Source organism: Macaca fascicularis, chromosome 1 (assembly GCF_037993035.2).
Source record: "Macaca fascicularis isolate 582-1 chromosome 1, T2T-MFA8v1.1".
NCBI lineage: Eukaryota > Metazoa > Chordata > Mammalia > Primates > Cercopithecidae > Macaca > Macaca fascicularis.
The window spans coordinates 73,957,930-73,980,387 of record NC_088375.1 but is presented as its reverse complement, the minus strand read 5'-3'; the positions used below and the strand labels follow the sequence as shown (position 1 = coordinate 73,980,387).

General features: G+C 35.5%; 1 protein-coding gene across 1 annotated transcript in view; it reads left to right on the top strand.

Moving 5' to 3' along the window:
- USH2A (usherin) overlaps positions 1–22,458 on the top strand; it is an 800,507-nt gene that overhangs the window by 256,099 nt on the left and 521,950 nt on the right. The gene's annotated exons all lie outside the window — the stretch shown is intronic.

Sequence of the window (22,458 nt, the reverse complement as noted above, 5' to 3'; positions counted from 1 at the left end):
CCATCTTTACAGAATTCTGGGGAAAAAAAAGTCAGGTAAGTGAAGGAAAGGAAAAAAAAAAAAAAGATGCAGGTGAAGAAGCAGCCTTATTGGATCAAAGTATGTGCCTTGTATTTGTATTTTTGCGAAGTATTTGCAAGGATATGTTTCTTGAAATATTATTCACTGTGTTCTCTGAGCAAATGAGTTTGCAAAATGCCTTCATGCTATTGGAGATTCTCAGTGTGCACCAGGTTACTAAAACTCCAAAAAGCATTGTAAGAATGCTATTTAACTTTGCTTAGCTAATCATGCCTAACAGATATTTGATGTAACATTTTCTTTTTCTTTCTCTCGCTCTTTCTTTCTTCCTTTTTTCACTGTGGCAACTTAATATCTCATGTTCTATGAAGAACATTGTAGGAAAAACTAATGCCAGAGGAAACGTAACTCCTCTAGGCCAGGACTACGGTAAAGCAAGTGAGGCTCTTGCCTCAGTCACAAAATTTAAAGGCACTAGAAAACTCAGCATTGATGTAAATATTTTAATGCAATATTTTTAAAAATGAAAATCAATGTGAAAACACTACAAAAATATTATCAAAAGCTTAAATAAAGACAGATTGGACCCTGTACCGGCACAATCCTGCCTCACTGGCCTTACTAGTACCACAATATTTTGGAAGTCCCATGACCTCTGTGAATTACAGCTTCTAATAGCATGATTTCAGTATAGCCGTAAAAAATTCAACTATTTATAATACATACTTCACTTATCCAATTTTTTAAAAAATTTACGAGGTATAAGATATATATTATTCTGTAAACTCATAAAGATGTTCATTTAATTATCCATAAGAAAGTCATTTTGGAGCAAATAGTCTTTAAAATACTGCATATGTGAAGACAATGAAATGGAATTAGAGCTATAAAAATTTATATTGTTTTATTTTTATCTAAAATAGTAAATAGTTTGCTTTTCATTGAGGCTGGCTGCGGATGCACCTTTGTAATGAATCATGATTATATTCTAGCTGAGATATATTGAGATTAATGCATGCTTAACTACTCTCCCAGTATATCAAAATCATCGCAGAGTATTAGAAATTGAATCATTGAGCTAAAATGCTTGACTTCTGCTTTATATTCGTAAAATGGCAAAAAAGAAAAGAAAAAATAGTTAAGGAAAAGGAACACATGAATAATAGTAAAAGTCTTTTCCCAAATGAAAATAGAAAAAGTCTTTTCCCAAATGGTCCAATATTTGGCTTTGATGTGTTTCTTCCAAGAAATAGCATCCGTTTCCATTCAACTGGGCATAGCTGCTGCAAGGATGTCAGCTTGGATTTGCAGGCTAGCCAGCAGACAGATTTTTGATGGGATCACCTACTGTTGTTGCAGTGAAAGATAGAGTGGCCCGTCCACCGTTAATAAATTTAGTCATCCTCGCTATCTCCCTTGCCGGCCTTATACTCTGAGGTGCAAGGGCTAGGGGCAGATGCAGTGTCTGGGAAGTTTTCCAAATTCCTCTTTAAAAAAGTTAGGCTGTAAACACTGGCCTCACTAAGCAGGATCCTTCTGTCTGTAACAAAGCCTCCAGCTGCACAGAAAATGTGCTTGGAGTACACATCATTTGAAGGACAAGGCAGGGAGATCACAATTTTGGCTTGAACTGCTCCCTGGAGCTTTGGTGATTCCTGGAGAGTGAGAAGTTCTTCTGTGTTCAGGCACATTCTGGGACATTGCTGATGCCCTTTTTAATGGTAGCTTGGCTTTACTTTTAAGACTCCCTTTAACTTTTAATATAACCAGGTATATACTAAATTATTGGTTTGATCCTTTGGCTGCCTTGCCAGGTTTGATTGAATAATTTTATTGAGTTGTACCAAAGCCTAACTAAATGTCCCCAATTAATGAGCTAGGACAAGTTTTCAAAACCAACTCAATAACTTTCTGTAAACTTGCACTTTCCTAAATAGAGAGGTAAGCATACAATTAGCATCTTACATTATTCTTACTGATAAATTCTCCTATCCAATCCCTCTGCAACCCTGTAAAGTAGCTCTTCTTACCCTCATAATGCAGGAGGAAAAGAGGCTCAAGTGAGTGACTTGCCCATTGTGCCACAGCTATTGAATTTCAGGGTTGAAATGTGACCTGGAGCCTTCCAAATTTAAAGGCAAGGTCTCTGCTACAGGGTGGAAAGGAACTTTTGTAGCCTGTTCTTTGGAAGTGTTAGAATAGGAAGTATATAAAAGTAAGAAAGAGGGATAGGAGGTGAAATAATTATCACCCAAACATTCCTTCTCTAATACTGCGAAACTTTTTGGATTTGTCTTTCAGTTAGTTTCAGCTCACAAACAGCAAGTAGTGTTGGCATTATTTATTCATTTATTTGTATCCCCAAAGACATGTAGGGATTTTTTTTTTATAGCGATTAAACCCAGAGTGTTACTAGGAGCTAGGTGTTTAAGATATAAATAACATTATGTAAAATGGGCTGAAGTGCTATGCGTTAAACAGTGCTTTCAACTTATATTCCTTTATATTTCATGCAGTTTTTATATTCTGAGACAAATTTAATGAGCAAATCCTTGAACCCTCTAATATGATGAATTACATTTTTAAAAGTTAATAACTTTAAGATAAACTAAGATGTCCTTTATTTTGAATTATTCAATTCAAAATCTCAAACTTCAACTAAAATGACTTCTGAATAGAAATATCAATTAGTACTCAAAGACAAATATAAGGTTGATGTACATAATTATACATATTTTATATATGAAAAGATAAGTTAGATTGTACCCATCAATGACAGGAATTATAAATGCATTCATAACACATTTCATGGCCATGAGCATTATGTTGAAAGTCTCAGTAAGAAATAGCTCATTATTGTAGTACAAGAAACAGATATCTTATACAACTTAGGCCTCTTTCATATTTGCTTTAGATATTTTTATCTTACACAATAGAAAGAGAATAATTCAAGCATATGAATATATGCCCTAAAATGTTAATATTGTAAATTATCAAACTTAATACTGTAAATAAACTCTGTCAATTTCTACCTTTGGGCAGAATAAAGAACCAGCAAAAGCTATTTTGAGACCTGTTTTTGCTTCCTTTTCTTTTCTGATACAAGTATTCTTTTAAAAATCTAATCTCCAGGAAGAATGTATTATCAGTCATTTACAACATAGTTTAAATTTAAAATAATTAACTCTCTGTATATGATTATCAGGACTTTGAAGAAGATTAACTGATAAATTAGTTTCAAATCCAGGTCCCATTATTTATTAGCTAAATGTAATTAGACAACCCATTTAATCTTTTTTGTGCTTCTGTTTCCTTTTCTTTAAAATTAAAATAATTCCACTTACAATATTGGTATCTAGCAGGTAGGTGAGGATTTAAAGTAGATAGGCCACCTAATGAACTTTGCACGGTGTCTACCACAAAGATTATTTAGTACTCATTAAACATTAGCTATTAGTTATTATTCATTTAACAAATATTTATTAATTGCCTACTATGAGACAGGAGATTTCCTGAGTGAGAGTATTCTGCAGTTATAAAATCAACATTCAATTAATTTATTTGCTGTTACACATGCAAAATATGTTTGCTCAAATGTTATATCTGGGGCATGAGTAATATGCAATATTCCATATTAAAATGTGATACTTAATTTTGCTATTGAAAATAGTTAAATTAATTGACGTAGTGGTGAGGACTTGGGCAAACTACTTTTCTGAGTGTTTAATGTTGCTAATCTATTAAATTGAGGATTTTGTTGGGTGATCAATGCTTCTAACCTCTAAAATTCCAATTCTATGAATATAGAATATTTAGGAGGCACCGCAATCCAAAATACAGGCTGTAACTGTGGCATCTGTGAGTTAAAAAGCACCTAGAGTTTAAAATAAATTGTTTTCTATAATATTATGTTTATTAATACAATTTAAGATTGATATAAATTTACTGTTTTTCTCTAATTTAAGAAACTTAGTGATATGGGCAGAATTCAACATAAAATAGATATTCAATTATGGGGTCATATCAGATGTTATAAAAAAGGTAGAAAATTAAAATAGCTTCATGATCTTATAATTGGGCAATGATATAAACAATCATGGTGAAATAGGGACCTGGTTACATAGGGTTAACAATACATTCTTCTTCCAACACAGGAATAGCAAATAGAGTCTCCCCTCGCGTATGCAACTAGAAGGGGATATCACTGTGTCTTTGGAGAGGAAAAAATCATGCTCATTTTTTTTTTTTTCAGGGATGCAGAGTAAATCTACTTGATTTACACAAAGAATTTAGTTCTTTCCTTGTAATGCTAGTAATCCAAATGGAACCTGGTAAAAACAGCAACTAAAATACTGCTCAGATTGGCATTCCAAAGGTGACCCTCTTTCTCCTTGTCACTTATTTTTTCCTATTAGTGAAAACAGGTCCATGATCATTTGGGGGAAGGTTTGACTATTGTAGTATCCAGATGCCAATCACACCAGCCTTTTAAACTGCCTTTACTGGTGACCCTGCCCAGAAATCAGGAACTGCCTTTGGGGAGATCTTTGTAGCAAACCACTGGGGAGATGAGCACACACATGCACCTGGATATAATTCCCTTTTATTTGTCTTCACGAGAAATGTGATTACTGATGTTGAATATCTTGCAGATGAGAACTCTGTACAGTTTCTTCATAATAATGATGTTCAAGGACACTAAATGATTGTCATACATTTTTGTATCATAGTATTCACTTTCCCAAAAATGGCTGAACTAAAATGCTTTAGAATACAAAATGCAATTAATTACCAAGGGATGAAAAAAGAAATGCAGCCACCAAAAAATCAATATGTTTTAAGAGCATATTTTTTATTTCTTTTGCTCTATAATATTTGTGCCTTATTGTTATTAGTTTTTATTATTTTTAGTGAATTGGGACATTTAAGCACTTCATTAAAAGAAAGCTGATTATAAGCAGTTATAGCGAAGGTGCAAGTAGGGCAAACTTCTTCAGATAGATTAATTAGTAAAAGCATATTAATTCTGACCTTCAACACCCTTGGTGTCCCAGTATTTGTTTTCCTTGGAGTGGGAGCAAGTATTTTGCCAGAAAGCTCTTGAAAAAAAGAAAAAACAAAACAACTAAACAAAGCCCCAGTTCTTTTCAAGACCGATTTAAATCACAAATTTTACCTAACTTTGATGTTAGTTTTCGGTCCTAGTTATTGAAAAACAAATATAATAATCTACTATGTGTCCTAGAATTTTAATGAACAGGCAGTAATTATACTAAAAAAGGTAAAGGAAAGAATAAGAACATGGTATATGGTATGTAGGAGCAAAGTAAAGGAGAAAATTCTCAGGCAGTGACAAAACTCTGCTGTGTTTTCTGATTATGAAACAATCAGAAGAGATGAGAATGTCTAGTTGAGTTAATCAGTTTGGACTGAGGACAAGGACCAAAATGCATATCTTCTTAGAATAACAGAAGTCACACTGATCCATGATAACTAGAGATATGGAGAAGTAAAACGTCAAGACTCTATATTTTTTATTATATTTAATAAAGAGGTATAAGTAAGTTCCTAGGAAATGCCTTCAGATGACATTGATGGTATTGACAGATGGGAGAGAACCATTATTTCCCCATTCACCAAATTCATCATCAGGCCAATTTAAGGATGCATGTGTTTTAACCCCTGCCTTTTAAAAGTGACTTATTTTGAAGTACATTCCTATAAGTCTCCCTTTGTTTGAAATATTAATATGAGGTAGCTGGTAAGCTGAGCCAACACTGAAAACAAACTGTTTTTGTTAGCTGTTAGCAGTATTTTAGTTAACTTAAAGCATCTGTTTTTGTCCATCACTGTTAAAATTTTTCAAAATGCATTGTCACCAGATATAAAAACGACACATGTATTCCTATATACTCATGCCACATGCATGAACATATGTTTTCCATGAGGTCTCTGGGTTTTCCACAACCACTCAATGGGTTCTCCTTGCCTGCTGCCTAGACAGAGCCAATTTATCAAGACATGGGAATTGCAATAGAGAAAGTATTTAATTCACATAGAGCCTGCTGTACTGTACCGGAGACTTGAGTTTTATTATTAGTCAAATCAGTCTCTTGGAGAGTTTGGGAATCAGAGTTTTTAATAGTAATTTGGCTGGTGGGGGGCAGGGAAGTGGGAGTGCTGATTGGTTGGGTCGGACATGAAATCCTAGGGAGTCAAAGCTATCCTCGGGCCGGCCGCGGTGGCTCAAGCCTGTAATCCCAGCACTTTGGGAGGCCGAGACGGGCGGATCATGAGGTCAGGAGATCCACACCATCCTGGCTAACACGGTGAAACCTCGTCTCTACCAAAAAATACAAAAAACTAGCCAGGCGTGGTGGTGGGCGCCTGTAGTCCCAGCTACTCACTCGGGAGGCTGAGGCAGGAGAATGGTGTAAACCCGGGAAGTGGAGCTTGCAGTGAGCTGAGATCCGGCCACTGCACTCCAGCCTGGGTGACAGAGCAAGACTCCGTCTCAAAAAAAAAAAAAAACAAAAAACAAAAAACAAAACAAAGCTGTCCTCCTGTGGTGAGTCAGTTCCTGGGTGAGGACCACAAGATCAGATGAGCCAGTTTATCAATCCGGGTGGTGATAGCTGATCCATGGAGTTAAGGGTCTGCAAAATATCTCAAGCACTGATCTTAAATTTTCCAATAGTGATGTTATCCCCAGGAGCAATTTGGGGAGTTTCAGAATCTTGCAGCTGGAGGCTGCATGGCTTCTAAACCATCATTTCTAATCTTGTAGCAAATTTTTAGTCATACAAAGGTAGAGAAGTCCCAGGCAAGAAGGGGGTCTATTTAGGGAAAAGGCTGTTACCATGTTTGTTTCAAAACTGAATTATAAACTAATTTTTTTCCCCAAAGTTAGGTCAGCCTTTGCCCAGCAATGAGCAAGGATATATTCGAGGTTATAAGTAAGATAGAGTTAGTTAGGCTAGGTCTCTTTCACTGTCATAACCTTCTCAGTTATAACTTTTGCAAAGGCAATTTCATTTCTATATAGTCTCAAATAATACCTGCTCAAATTGTCCAGCGTCTTTTCTGCCAATATGTTGGTATTTTGGAATCTTTTCAAATACTTCATTGCTTAAAAAATGGTACTGCTTGACATTTTGTATCAATATAACACAGATTACTTTTAATTTCCCTTTCATTCAGCTTAAATGGGTAGGAAAAGGAACTTTGAGCAGAAAAAGGATCACAATTGGTCAGTAATGGTAGTGTAACTAGCAGCTTTGAAGGTGATTGGTTTTTGATTTAGTAAGATGAGTTATTTTCTGTATGCTTTCTAGAAAAAAATAGTTAAAACATTTAAAAATGTGTAGTTACAGTTATTTTATACCAGTTACAGCACTCTTGAAGAATATAGATTAAGTTCCTTTCTATGCAGATAGAGAGGAATCTGGGAACATCATTGTCAAAATGCCATCTCTTTCAAAACTTGGTTCTAGTGCTCTAAATAAATGTTTCAGAAGATTATGCACTAATGTTATTGGCGGCAAATTCATATGGATCTGCAGCCACCTCAATTTTTGCCTTCTCAGAAGAAAGAATTTGATTGATAGGACATGGGCAGATTAAGAGACCAACGCAAATTTTAGAGCAGGAGTGAAAGTTTATTAAAAAGTTTTAGAGCAGGATTGAAAGGAAATAAAGTCTACTTGGAAGAGTGCCAAGTGGGTGACTTGAGAGATGATTTGACCTTTGACTTGGGGTTTTATATGTTGACATGCTTCCAAGGTCTTGCGTCCCTTCTCCCCTGATTCTTCTCTTGGGGTGGGCTGTCCACATGTGCAGTAGCCTACCAGCAATTGGGAGGAGTTGATTGTGCAGTGTGTTTACTGAAGTTATAGGCATGCTCACTTGAGGCATGTTTCCTTACCAGTTAACTCTTCCCAGAAGGTCATATACTGGTTAAACTCCACCGTTTTCCTCTTAGTGCGCATGCTTGAGCTCACTCACCCAACTCCTGATCTCTCATTGGGAAGCTGCTGATCACCAGTCTCAGGTGTTTCTATCTATAGGGAGACTGCCTTTCCCTGGCACTGGCTGAGACAAATTCTTATTATTTTAGAGAGACAGTGTAATAACTATCACCTGATGGTTGCCTGACATTTCTGGTGAGGCGTTGGAGGGGGTTGTGCTTCTCTTGCCCTGCCCATAGTCTAACTACCAAGTGTAACACTAATAGTTTCATTTAAGTGGGGGAAATGTTAAGTAATAATACGCAAACCACATTTAAGGTCTATATATTGAAGGAGGCTCACAAACATAGCCATAAGACATTTGTTTGGAGCTTTGAAAAGGGAGGCTCAGTTCCTTACATTCTCTTGACTGATGAGCCGTTTCCATTTGGAAATTCTTCGACTTTAGTGCAACTTCAAAAGAAAGGCATGAGAAAGAAGAAGAGAGGAAGAAACTCTCAAGCCATCTAACATCATCTCTGGCAATGGTGGCCATATCATTTTCACAAGCAAAGGGTATCCTTGGGGAATATCATAAAGGAAGAATAAGGACTTAAGGGAAACCTGTGGGAATGATTGAATGATCATCCCTCCAGCAGATAATTAAAAATCAATGTAGATGCATTTTTCTCAGCTTCTTCCCTTCATTTTTTTCCTCTTCTGAAACCTGTTCTTCCTTCTGTGTGTACCATCTACAGTGAATATCACTGATTGTCTTAGGCAGAAGCCTTGGAACTCTCCTTGAATTGACACTTGAACTATTCATTCCCTTCCTCCCATTCTATCAATGATTCCTACTCTGGCCATTCTTCCTCGGATGCATCTCTTGGAATTACCTGCTGGTCCTACAGCTACTGCCTAGTCCAGACCTAGGCTGTGGGCTTCTCTGCCAACAGTTTCAGTCTTCTCCAGGCTGTTATTCAAACTAATGATTTTTATTGACATTCTCTTGTGTAAAACCTTTTAATGGTTTCCCAGTGAGAGATGCCCTGCAAAAACCCTTTTCTGCTTACCTGCTTTCTACCCATATACCTCCTCATCTCTCCAGCCACAGACTGGTTTATTCTCCAGCTCTAGACCATTTTTTAGTCCTAGTATTTGAATGTAGCACACTCTCGGATGCCCATCTTTTTGAACATATTGATACCTTTGCCCGGTATGCTCTCATCTATTTGCAAGTACGTCGCTTTCCTTTCACCTGGCTAATTGCTACTCATCATGAAAGGGTTAGCTTAGCTGTTCCCCTAAATAAACTTCCAGCAACACCAGCCTCCTCCCATGCCAAATCTGGGTTGAGGACCTCTGTTATGTACTACTATAGAAACCAATAATTACTCTATTTTAGCTCTTACCACACTCTACTAAAACTGGTTGTTCAGGGAGCTAAGCTATGAGGACACAAAGGCATAACGATGATACAATGGACTTTGGGGACATGGGGGAAAGTGTGGGATGGGGTGAGGGATAAAGAAACTACCCATTGGGTACAGTGTACACTGCTCAGGTGATGGGTGTACCAAAATCTCAGAAATCAACACTAAAGAACGTATTCATATAACCAAATACTGCCAGTTCCCAAAAAACCTATTGAATAAAAACAACGGGTTGTTTGCTTATCTATGTTTCATGTAGACTGAAATTATGACTATCTTTTTCATGCTTATAACATTTGCATCTTGCACAGCATAAGACATTTACCAGATACTCAATAAATATTTATTAACTAAATGAGTGATAGAAAAGAGGGAAATCCAAAAGATGGATCACTTAGCTATAAGAATTATTTAATGGTGAAATTCATTATGCATTTGAATATAGTTCACATTTTTAAGTCTACATTTTTGAAAGTATTGATGGGTTAGAGTGATAACTCAATTTATTTAGTCTCTATTGGCCTTAGATGTATAAGAAAGTATATTTTAAACTGTATAGTACCAGAAACAAAAAGAAATTTCTTGTTAATGGTCCTCAGTTATTGGCAAAGTTACTGGTACACCAGTTGTTAGAGCTAGAATGTTCTTTCAGAAATTGTTTTCTGCCCCACCATAGCTATCACATTGTGTTGCTGAAAACTAGGTGGTTGCATATCTCTTAGATACATGATCTCCTTAGGCTTATTAAATTTTGAGGTTAATGAATATTTTGACACTTTACCTATACATATCATTAGGGCTTATTGCAATAGGTTTATGATGACAGTCATAATAAACATATACAGTACAATAAAAAGCACTTTTAATCTTGAAAGTGCTTTATAAACAACAGTGATCAATGCTATGGATGGATTAAGAGCATCATACTGATTGAATTCTATTTCAAGGGCAATGGAGGTATTGATGTTGGCAATCTAGTTCAGAAAGTGGCAATGGCTGTAGTAAATAGTGCAGGTTCTGGAGTCAGACTCCCCAAGTTTCAAATCTGGCTCCCCAACATGCTGGTGGGCAACTTTGCACAAGTCATTCCCCCAGTGTGAATCTCAGTTTCTTCATCTGTTAAATGGCAGGTTGTAAGGTTTCAATGCAGGAATCACTGTAAAGGGTTAGTTCACAGTATCTTAGTATTGTGTATGTATTTATGACCAGCATTCTGTAATTCTGGACTTCAATCACGTGCCTTTCCATTGCATACATATATTTTATGTCCCTAAGCCACATAAATCTTGATGATACTTCTTTATGACCTCTCTCTACTACACGGTACTCTGATCATTCACTTTATTTTACTTGTTCTGTGAAACTCTGACCTTTGTTTTTTGTTGTCATTGTTACCTTTCTTCTTCCACTAGAAGCATACATGGTCTGCATCTCATTTCTCCACATCTATTTAAATAGCCAACTTTAAATGTTATGTGTACTTACACACCTAACTCTATTTTTCCCCCATCTCCACAATCAGTCTTCTCGAAACTATGTGTCATTTTCTCATGGATGAATCACTCCTCAATCTACTGTCATTTGGATTCTTTTCTTCCACTTCTTTATTGGAAATACTTTCTTCCAGATTATCGACAGTTTTCAAGTCAGTGAAATTTCCTTAATCCTCACCCTATGTGCCAATAAATAATATTGGTGCCATTTTGTCCGTTTAAAAAATAGGAAGAAACTAAATATTTCTCACTAGGTTTCTCCTTCTATTTTCCCTAAACTGTGTTTCAAGCTTTGATACTGCTTTCTACATCCCCCTTTACATGGAAGAGTTTAATCATTCATTTGGTTCATATGCAGTATTTTCCCTATTTCACTCCACTAGCTGATGTTATGATTGCTGTTGTAAAAAGGATGTTGAGCAACACAAGTATGATTCCTAACCTTAGGGAGCTTAAAGTCTTGCAGTGAAATCATGCATCAAACATGTAATTAAGTAATTACAAGTGACTTCTGTCTTCAGCTATGAGGCATATAAAAAAATCCTCCTGCAGAGAAAAGAGATAGAAGCTGGACAGAATTTCTTAAAACTATGGTTAAAGACATAAGTGAGTAACAAAGGCTTCTAGGACTTGTGGGATCAAGATCCCAGATATAAGAAAAAACATGTAGGTGAGCCTTTTAAGTTATCTTTGTAGCAGCATAATTTATAATCCTTTGGGTATATACCCAGTAATGGGATGGCTGGGTCATATGGTACATCTAGTTCTAGATCCTTGAGGAATCGCCATACTGTTTTCCATAAGCACTATTCACAATAGCAAAGACTTGGAATCAACCCAAATGTCCATCAGTGACAGATTGGATTAAGAAAATGTGGCACATATACACCATGGAATACTATGCAGCCATCAAAAAGGATGAGTTTGTGTCCTTTGTAGGGACATGGATGCAGCTGGAAACCATCATTCTTAGCAAACTATCACAAGAACAGAAAACCAAACACTGCATGTTTTCACTCATAGGTGGGAACTGAACAATGAGATCACTTGGACTCAGGAAGGGGAACATCACACACAGGGGCCTATCATGGGGAGGGGGGATGGGGGAGGGATTGCATTGGGAGTTATACCTGATGTAAATGACGAGTTGATGGGTGCAGCACACCAACATGGCACAAGTATACATATGTAACAAACCTGCACGTTATGCACATGTACCCTACAACTTAAAGTATAATAATAATAAATAAATTTAAAAAAAAATAAAATAAAATAAAATAAATAAAAAAAATAAAAAATAAAAATAAATAAATTATCTTTGTTTTTTTTTTTCTTTTTTCCTTCTGTTTTGTTTGTTAATTCCTCTATTGCATAGTCTTAGGGGAAAAAAAAAGACAGGCAAAAAATTAGACTCTGGGTGGGGTCCTGGTATACATGCTAGGTTTTCAATTGAAATCCTATTAGAGCAAATCATAAATAGGCTTTTCTTCCTCAGATAAAGCCTCAATTCATCTTAACTATTAATGATACTAATGAAACAAAAGTTATTTTTTGCCAAAAATATTTAGATATGATGTGAAAGGAGATCACATCAACCAGAGTCCCAGAGTGTACAATTTTTTCCTACACAATGTCAGGCATTCAATAAAAAATTAACAGGCATGACAGAAAATAGGGTCAAATAACCAAAAGATAAGATAAATAAAACAAAAAATAGAAACATATCCTCAAGTAATTCAGCTATATAGAAATACATGTTTGCATACCCATATAGGCATATGCACACATACACATACAGGTATATATGCATATATCCAGACACAGACTTTAAAATAACTACAATTAATATTAGCAACAAAATCAATGAAAATGTTCAGAATTTAAGCAGCAAATGGGAATATATTAGAATAGGAATTATAGAGCTGAGTAACAGCTGAAGTTAGAATCTCAGTAGATAAAATACCAATTCCATCACTGATAAAGTAAACAGTTTCATTCTTAATATCGTATGCAACAATGTAAGTTGGGAGCAAAATATATTTAAAACACCTATTTGTAGCCATTTTATGGCAACAGTGCAGAGCTACTATGCTTAAGTGAAGAAAAGCAAATGAGTTGAGTTGCACAGCTGGAATTACTGAGCTCAAGCAGAGGCATTAGTATATCTGGTAAAGGAATAAAAACCGGAATTCAAGGCTACAAAAGTAGCTCAGATTTGGAGGGTAGGTGCTCAGAGAGAAGAATGATGCTGAAAAATAATCCAAAAATTCTGTGTAACAATTCTTTTTTTGGTCCTTGGCCAACATTTAGAATAATCCTATGAGAAACATAGCAGAGAAGACATGCTTGGTAGCTGGAGCTAAGCAGAGATTTCAGAGGTAACATAGAGCTAAGGATACACACATGGAGTTTAGACTTAACCAGAGTAGAGAAACCTTGGTGAACACTCTGAGCTTTCACTCAACTCTCCAAAAGTCCGTCCTTTATGAGTAAATTCCCATAATTCCCATGCTGTAGGAATAAGGGCTATTCCTTAGGAACATTGAGATAACTGAAACAGATTCACCATAGTGACACCTAAAGCCAAGGCTTAGTAAGGTCAAGGTAATCTGATAATTATACTTCTTGTCAAAAGAGAATTTTGCATTCATTAGTAAAAGATAAAATAATCCAAAGGTTTTACTATGGGTCATCCATGAAGTGACCAAGAATGAAATATTAATCGTCGATAGAGGCAGATGAAGACTTCAAAATAACTTCAGTTAATGTTAAGAGAAAATAAAGGACAAGGTGGACAGAAAGGATGATAAGATAAAAAATATTTCAATGCAAAATTGTAATCTGTACAGTAATTAATAGGAAAAATAGTATGTAAAGTAAAATACCTGAAGTGAAGAGAATATTGATGAGTTACACAGATGGAACATTGCAGAAGGCAAGATTAGAGAACTCAGTGGTCAATTGTAATTGTCCAAACCGAAGCATAGCAAGAAGAAGTGAAAACATGAAAAAAAGAGCAGCATGTAAGAGACGTATGGAACATAGGTGTATTTGAGGACCAAGAAGGAAAAGAGTGAAAGAATGAGACGAGTAATATTGTAGAATAGCCAAGTATTACTAAATATGAAAAATAAAAAGCTTAGCAAACTGTAAGCAGGGCAAATATAAGGAAAGCCATATCCAGGTATATTATAGTCAAATTGCTTAAAATAAAAGACAAAGAAAAACCGTCAGAAGCACCTGGGGAGGGTGAGGAGACAGTGGAACAAAAATATGAATGATGTCTGAGTTTTCGACAACAACAAAAAATGAACGCCAGAATATAATGGAATGATACTTTTTAAATGCCAAAATTATTTTTTTAACAATAACAACATCAAAAGAAAACTACCGGTCAAGATTTCTGTACCCAGGAAACATATCCATCAAATATGGTAAAATAAAATATTTTTCCTAGCAAAAGAGTTGAAAAAGTTATCACCAAAGGACTGGCATTATGAAAATCATAAAGTATATTAGGACATAGGCAAAGATCCCATAAGGAAGTACAGAGCTGCAGGAAAGAGTGCAGACCTCTAGAAATGGTAAATAGGTATGTAAATAAAAAGTAATATTTATGATAAAGGACATGAAAATCATAGTTTGAAGTTGATAACATATGTAAGAAAAATGTATGCCATCAATTATTTTGTCACAAATGATGAGGGGGTCTATATGGAGTTAACTGTGGTAAAATTCCTAAGAAGTTAGGGAAGTTGAAGAATTAATATAAAGTAGGCCATAGTAGATCAAGGATCCAGATTATGATCCCGAAGGTAACCAGCAAAATAATGATTTAAAAAAATTAATGTTGGGAAACACTAAATGTTAAATAAAAGTAGGTTAAGCTGATAAAAGAGTTTGACGGTGGCAAGAAGAAGACAGAAACAAAGAGCAAATGTGAGGAATAAAAGGACAAATACCACTGTGGTAAACATAAACCCAACTATATCAGTAGTTGCATTAAATCTAAATTAAATAGTCTACTCAAATAAGCATAGACGTTATTGGACTGATTTAAAAAATAAAAACATATGTTGTTTATTCTTATAAACATTCTTTAAATATAAAGACAAAATTTGAAAACAAAGAATGAGACAAGATATATTGATATGTAGATAGATATTAAGATAATAAATGTTAGTAGACATAATGGAGGACATTTCATAATGACAAAAAGATCAGTTCAATAGAGGGACGTATATTCCTAAATTTAGGGGCTACTTAGAGCTTCAGATATGCATATAAAACTGAAGTTGACAGAAATAAACAGAGCAATAAACAAATCCTTATAATTGAAGATATAAATCCCCATCTAATATTTTGACAGAAAAAGTACACAAAATATTAGTATAGCTATCAAAGATTTGAAAACGAATAAACAATTACGTCTGTATGTAAAACATGTGACATATGTTATAATTGTCATATGTAGAACATTACTTCCAACAACTATATAATATGCATTTTTGAGGAACACATAGGACATTTTCCACAATAGTTAATATTCTGGGCTATAGAGATCTTATAATTTTTATTTATTTATTTAAGAGATGGGGTCTTACTGTGTTGCTCAGGCTGGTCTTGAACCCCTGGGCTCAAGCAGTCTTCCCACCTCAGTCTCCAAAAGTGTTAGGATTACAGATGTGATAAGCCACTGCATTCTGCTTGATCTCGTAATATTTCAAGTTCTCTGACAACTGTGGAATTAAACTAGAACTCCAAATCTAAAATATAATCAGATTGGAAAATATCCCTGGCTCAAAAAGAAATAATGGAAATTAAAAATTATTTTTATCTAATTATAGTAATGTCTTTATATATAAAAACATTGTAGGATGGACAATATCAGGAACCTGATATTGCTTTATAGCTTTAAATGCATATATTAGAAAAAGGGAATAGTTAAAAATCAATTATCTAAGCTTCCAACTCAAGAAGAAACCAGGAAATTAAAGCAGCATATGAAACCCAAAAAAATATTTGAATGAAAGAAATTATAAAAATAAGAAAAATCAGTGATATAGCAAACAGAAATGTAATGAATAAAATAAGTAAGGCCAAGAACAGAGTCTTAGAAAATTTGGGAAAAAAAAAATTATTTGCAAGTGATCTAGGGAAAGAGAAAGTTCAGATTACTACCCTCAGGGATGCAAAGAGCCATCACTAGAAGTCTTACAGACGTTAAAAAAAAAAAAAAAAAAAAAAAAAAAAAAACCTAATAATGTATTAAGAACAGTACTATGCTAAAACCTTGACAATACAGGTAAAATACAGAGATCCTTTGCATGGGAGAAAATCTCCAAATTTACACTAACATAAGAAGATATAGAAAATCTATGTGGTCCTAGATGTGTTTTAAAAATGAAATCTATAGTTAAGTCTTTTACATAAAGAAAACCCCAGAACAGGTGGCCCGATTGGTGGATTTCATCAAACAATTACAGTAGAAATAATAGCAATCCTACACAAACTCTTCCAGAAAATAGAAAATTGCAATTTTATGAGGTCAGAAGAACTTATAGACTAAAATCTGACAAATAAATTAACATAAAGGAAAATACAGGTCAATAATGATCCAAAAGTAGATTCTAATATTCTTTCTGTGTGTGTGTGTGTGTGTATATATTTTTTTGTGTGTGTATGTACATGTATATATATATATAAATAAAATATTATATCATGACCATGCAGGTTTATCCCAGTAGTGTAAACTTTTCAAAATGTATGTGATTCACCACATTAACATAGTAAAAATGAAACATTCTAAATTGTCACCACAGGTTTCACAAATGCATTTAATAAAACATAATAACTATTCATAACAATTCTCAGCAAACTAGGAATGAAAGAACACATCCTAATAAATTGCTTTTGTAAAAGACCTCTAATAGTAAAATATCAAGTGCTTTTTCCCAAAGGTCAGGTACAGGACAAGGAAATACACTATCACCGCTTTTATTTAATGTTGTACTGGAAGTACAGTACTAGCCAGAGCAATATAGCAATAAAATACATAAGTAAATAAATAAATATTAGGTATGTCAAAGAAGAAGTAAACCATCTTTACTTGTAGATGTCATTATTTGTATTGATGTCAAAATAATATATAAACTATTCCATTTACTCAGTAAACTTAACAAAGGTGTTGGATAAAGGTCAATGTACAGAAATCAAACGTTTCTATTGAATAGCAAAAACCAAATAGAAAATGAAATGTTTAAAGGTACCATGCATACTAGAACTAATACACATAAATGACTTAGAAACAAGTCTACTAAAAGGTAATGTAGAACCTCTACTCTGAAAACTACAAAAAATTATTGTGAGAAATTAAAGACCAAATAAATGGAAAGATATGCCAAGTTCATGAATCTAAAGACTTAATATTGTTAAATAGCAAGCCTTTGTGGTTTGATCTGTAGAATCCATATAGTCTCTCTCAAAATCCTAGGATTTTTATAAAAATTGACAAACTAGGCCGGGCGCGGTGGCTCAAGCCTGTAATCCCAGCACTTTGGGAGGCCGAGACGGGCGGATCACGAGGTCAGGAGATCGAGACCATCCTGGCTAACACGGTGAAACCCCGTCTCTACTAAAATATACAAAAAACTAGCCAGGCGAGGTGGCAGGCGCCTGTAGTCCCAGCTACTCGGGAGGCTGAGGCAGGAGAATGGTGTGAACCCGGGAGGTGGAGCTTGCAGTGAGCTGAGATCCGGCCACTGCACTCCAGCCTGGGCGACAGAGCGAGACTCCGTCTCAAAAAAAAAAAAAAAAAAAAAATTGACAAACTAATTTTAATATGTACATGAAAGAGGAAAGTACTTAGAGTAGCCGAGGCAACACTAAAAGAGGGCAGAGCAGGAGGGCTTACATATCAAGACTAACTATAAGACTGCAGTAGGTAAGCATGTACAGTATAGACAAAAGAATAGATAAGTACAGTAATTACATAGTGCCACATAAATACCCCAAATAAATACATACATATGCAGGGCACAGTGGCTCACACCTGTAATCCCAGCACTTTGAGGGGCCAAGACAAGAGTATTGCTTGTGCTCAGGAGTTCAAGACTAGCCTGGGCCACATAGTGAGACCTCATCTCTACAAAAATTTGAAAAATTAGCTGGGCATAGTGAGGCACCTGTAGTCCCAGTTACTCAGAAGACTGAGGTAGGAAGATCTCTTGAACCCAAGAGTTCAAGGCTGCAGTGAGCCATGATTGCACCACTGCACTCCAGCTTGGGTGACAGAGCAAGTTCCTGTCTCTAAAAAATAATAATAATTCATACATATATATGTGCTCTAAAAAGCACATGCAAAGTTGTTCATAGCAACTTTATTTCTAATAGTCAAAAACTGTTAATCCAAATTTCTATCAACAGTAGAATGGATAATAAATTATAATAAATTTATTCAGTGGACTATGTATAGAAATAAAAATGAACCAACTATTGCTTCAGAGAACAATGTGGGTGAATCTCATAACCTATTAGTGAGTAAAAGAAGCTAGAATCTAAAGAGCCTACTATTCTATTTATATAAATTTCTTCTTTTTCATTTCAACATTTATTTTAGGTATAATGAGTATGACATGCGGGTTTGTTACTTGGCTATATTGCATGATGCTCACATTTGGGGTATGGGTTCCATTACGCAAGTAGTGAGCATGGTATGCCATAGGTAGTTTTTCCAATCACAGTCCCCTCCCTCCCTTCCAGGGTCTGTTGTTCTCATGTTTTTGTCCATGTTCAATGTTTAGCTCCCACATATACATTAATATGTGGTATTTGGTTATTGTTCCAACGATTATTCACCTCCAACTGCATCCAAAGGAAATGATTTTGTTCTTTTTTATGATTGGGTAGTATTCCACGGTGTATATGTACCACATTTTCTTTTTCCAGTCCATCATTGGTGGGTACCTAGATTGATTCTATGTCTTTGCTATTGCGATTAGTGTAGCAATGAACATAAGAGTGCATGCGTCTTTTTGTTAGAATGTTTTATTTTTCTTTAGGTATAAACTCGCTAACAGGATTGCTGGGTCAAATGGTAGCTCTGTTTTAAGTTCTTTGAGAAATCTCCAGACTGCTTTCCACAGTGGCTGAAGTAGTTTATATTTCCACCAATCATGCATAAGCATTTTCTTTTCTCCACAGCCTTACCAGCATCTGTTGCTTTTTGACTTTTTAATATTAATCATTCTGACTAATGTGAGATGGTATCTCATTGTTGTTTTGATTTCCATTTCTCTGACAATTATTGATTCTGCACATGTTTTCATGTTTGTTGGCTGCTTGTATGTCATCTTTTGAGAAGTGTATGTGCTGCCAGGCGTGGTGGCTCATACCTGTAATCCAGCACTTTGGGAGGCTGAGGTGGGCGGATCACAAGGTCAGGAGATGGAGACCATCCTGGCCAACATGGTGAAACCCCGTCTCTACAACAATTAGCTGGATATGATTGTGTGTGCCTGTAATCCCAGCTACTCAAGAGGCTGAGGCAGGAGAATCACTTGAACCCAGGAGGCAGGGGTTGCAGTGAGCCGAGATGGGACCACGCACTCCAGCCTGGAGACAGAGCGAGACTCTGTCTCAAAAAAAAAAGAGAGAAGTATATGTTCATGTTCTTTCCCATGTTTTAAATGGGGTTGTCTTTCTTTTGTTGATTTAAGTTTCTTATAGATTCTGCATATTAGAACTTTGTCAGATGCAAATTTTTATATTCTGTAGGCTGTCTGCTTACTCTGTGGATAGTTTCTTTTGCTGTGCAGAGGCATTCTAGTTTAATTAGGTCTCACTTGTCCATTTCTAAAGCTGGAAAATGAAATCCGTGGTGACAGAAATCAGTAGATGGGGTAATAACTGAAAGAAAGCAAAAAGAAGCCTTCTGAGATTCTATAATTATTTTATGAATTAGTTTGAGAGGAGTTTATAAGTGTAGATTTATTTTATAAGTGTTCGTCAAAATATACCTTGATGATTAGTGCACTTTATTTTTGTTATACTTCACTTTGAAAAGTTACTGAATAAATATTTCAAGCCTGCAAAGTCCAAAAACAAGATGTGAAAAAATACTGTAACATAACAGAAGCACTCAACCCAGTCTAGAGGATTAGTGAAGACCTCTCAGAGGATGAGGCAAATTGAATTAGCTAGGCAAAAAAAAAAAAAAAAGAAAGAAAGAAAGCAAGAAAGAAGGAAAGAAAGAAAGTAAAGGAGTCCAGATAGCGAAAGTATCATGTATCAATGTCTTGATGTGGGAGATGACATGTACATAAATAAACAAATTAGTAAGCAAGAAAAACTTGGAAATTCTAATATAAACTAGATTCTTGCCAGAAGGGTGCATGGTGAGGCTGAAATAAAAAAGGGGCCAGATCATGCAAGGGCCATCACATTAAGAATTTGGAACATAATTTTATTCATCTTTATAAGACCACTGTGGAGTTTAGAACCTGATGCCAAAACCGTAGGGACATGGATGCAGCTGGAAACCATCATTCTTAGCAAACTATCACAAGAACAGAAAACCAAACACCGCATGTTCTCACTCATAGGTGGGAACTGAACAATGAGATACTTGGACTCGGGAAGGGGGACATCACACACCGGGGCCTATCATGGGGAGGGGGGATGGGGGAGGGATTGCATTGGGAGTTATACCTGATGTAAATGACGAGTTGTTGGGTGCTGACGAGTTGATGGGTGCAGCACAGCAACATGGCACAAGTATACATATGTAGCAAACCTGCACATTATGCACATGTACCCTAGAACTTAAAGTATAATAATAATAAAAAAAAGAAGGATATGCTGGTATTTTCACTGAGATTGTACATGTACTATTCATAGATTGACTCACTAAAACTGACAATTTTATTTGATCATCTAATAAGATTGTTTATAGAATGTCTTGCAAAATGTTAGAAGACCTTCCTTATAAGAATTAACCTAGCTGAGTGGTTAAAAAAAAAAAATCAAATTCTGAATCCCAGCATGGATCTATTGCTTTCTTGTAATTGTCCAAAAAGTTCTTCCTACCTGCTGCATAAACAAAATCCGTTAACTGAGACTGCAGGATTGCAGTAAAAAGTTTAATTGAAGCCAAACCAGCCAAGTGGAAGAACTGGAGTTATCACTCCGATCAGTCTCTCTGAAGTCTCGAAGGTTAGGATTTTTATGGACAATTAGGTGGGCAGAGGGGCTAGAGAATGGGTGTTGCTGATTGGTTGAAGATGAAATCATAAGAGCATGGAAAATGGTCCTCCTGTATTGAGTCTGTCTCTGGGCGGGGCAACAGGATGTGTTGAGTCATGACTTGTTAGTCCGAGTGGGATCAATTTGAAAAACATCTCAAAAAAACAATCTTAGGTTTTGCAATAGTGATGTTATCTATAGGAACAATTGGGGAAGTCACCAATCTTGTGACCTCTGACCACATTATTCCTGAACAGTAAGCTATTATAAAAATTATGCCTACATTATCAGCATTCAGGTCCCTCCCATAATCCTATTCTTGTGGCCTTTCATTAATCTTATGAAGGTGGTTTTTGATCCCTGAGAAAGGAGGAGGTTAGTTTTAGGGAGGGACTATGATCATCCTTGCTTTCAAGTTGAACTATAAACTAAATTTCTCCCAAAGTTAGCTTGGCCTATGCCCAAGAATAACCAAGGACAGCTTGAAGGTTAGAAGCAAGATGGAGTCAACTATGTCAGATTTCTCCTACTGTTGTAATTTTGTAAAATCAGTTTCATCCTAATCTCTGGAGAAATACCTAGAAATTTGCATTTGGATAAGATATACAGATCTACACTGTTAAAGACAGAGCTATCTTACGAGCCCCCCTCCCTGCCAGCTATTTGCCTAAGAGAAATGAAACAATTTGTACATACAAAAGGCTGGCCCACAAATATGCATTGCACCTACATTCACAAGAGCCAGAAACTGGAAACAACTCAAATATCCATCAATAGGTGAACTGATTAATAAAATGTGGTATATGTATGATGAAATACTAGTAAGCAATACAAAGGAAAGAGCAGAAGAATACTTACTCATAACTCCACTTACATAAAATTCTTAATAATAATTAATGTATAGTGACAAAAAGGAGATCGGCAGTTGCCTAGCCCTGAAGAGGAGGAGTTTATGGAAATGCTCTGTAATGATCAAGGTAATAGTTTTACAAGTGTGTACATCTGTCAAAACATATCAAATTGAACCATTTAAACAGATGTGGTTTAGTGTGTATGTAAATTTTATCTCACTAAAATTGATAAAATATTCTCCAAGTGATTCTTGCAACATTCAAGTATAGGAACCATTGATTTACACTGTAATGAACAAGTTGCTTTAACTTTGAGAAAAATAAAACAATTGTAATATTATTTTATCATTTAAATTCTGAACTCTTTCAGATAGAAACTTAAGCAGTGTATATACTGCTTATCACTCCAAATTTCACCTGAGACAAATTGGTATCTACTGTTTGTTATAAAAATAAGGAAATGACTTTCATT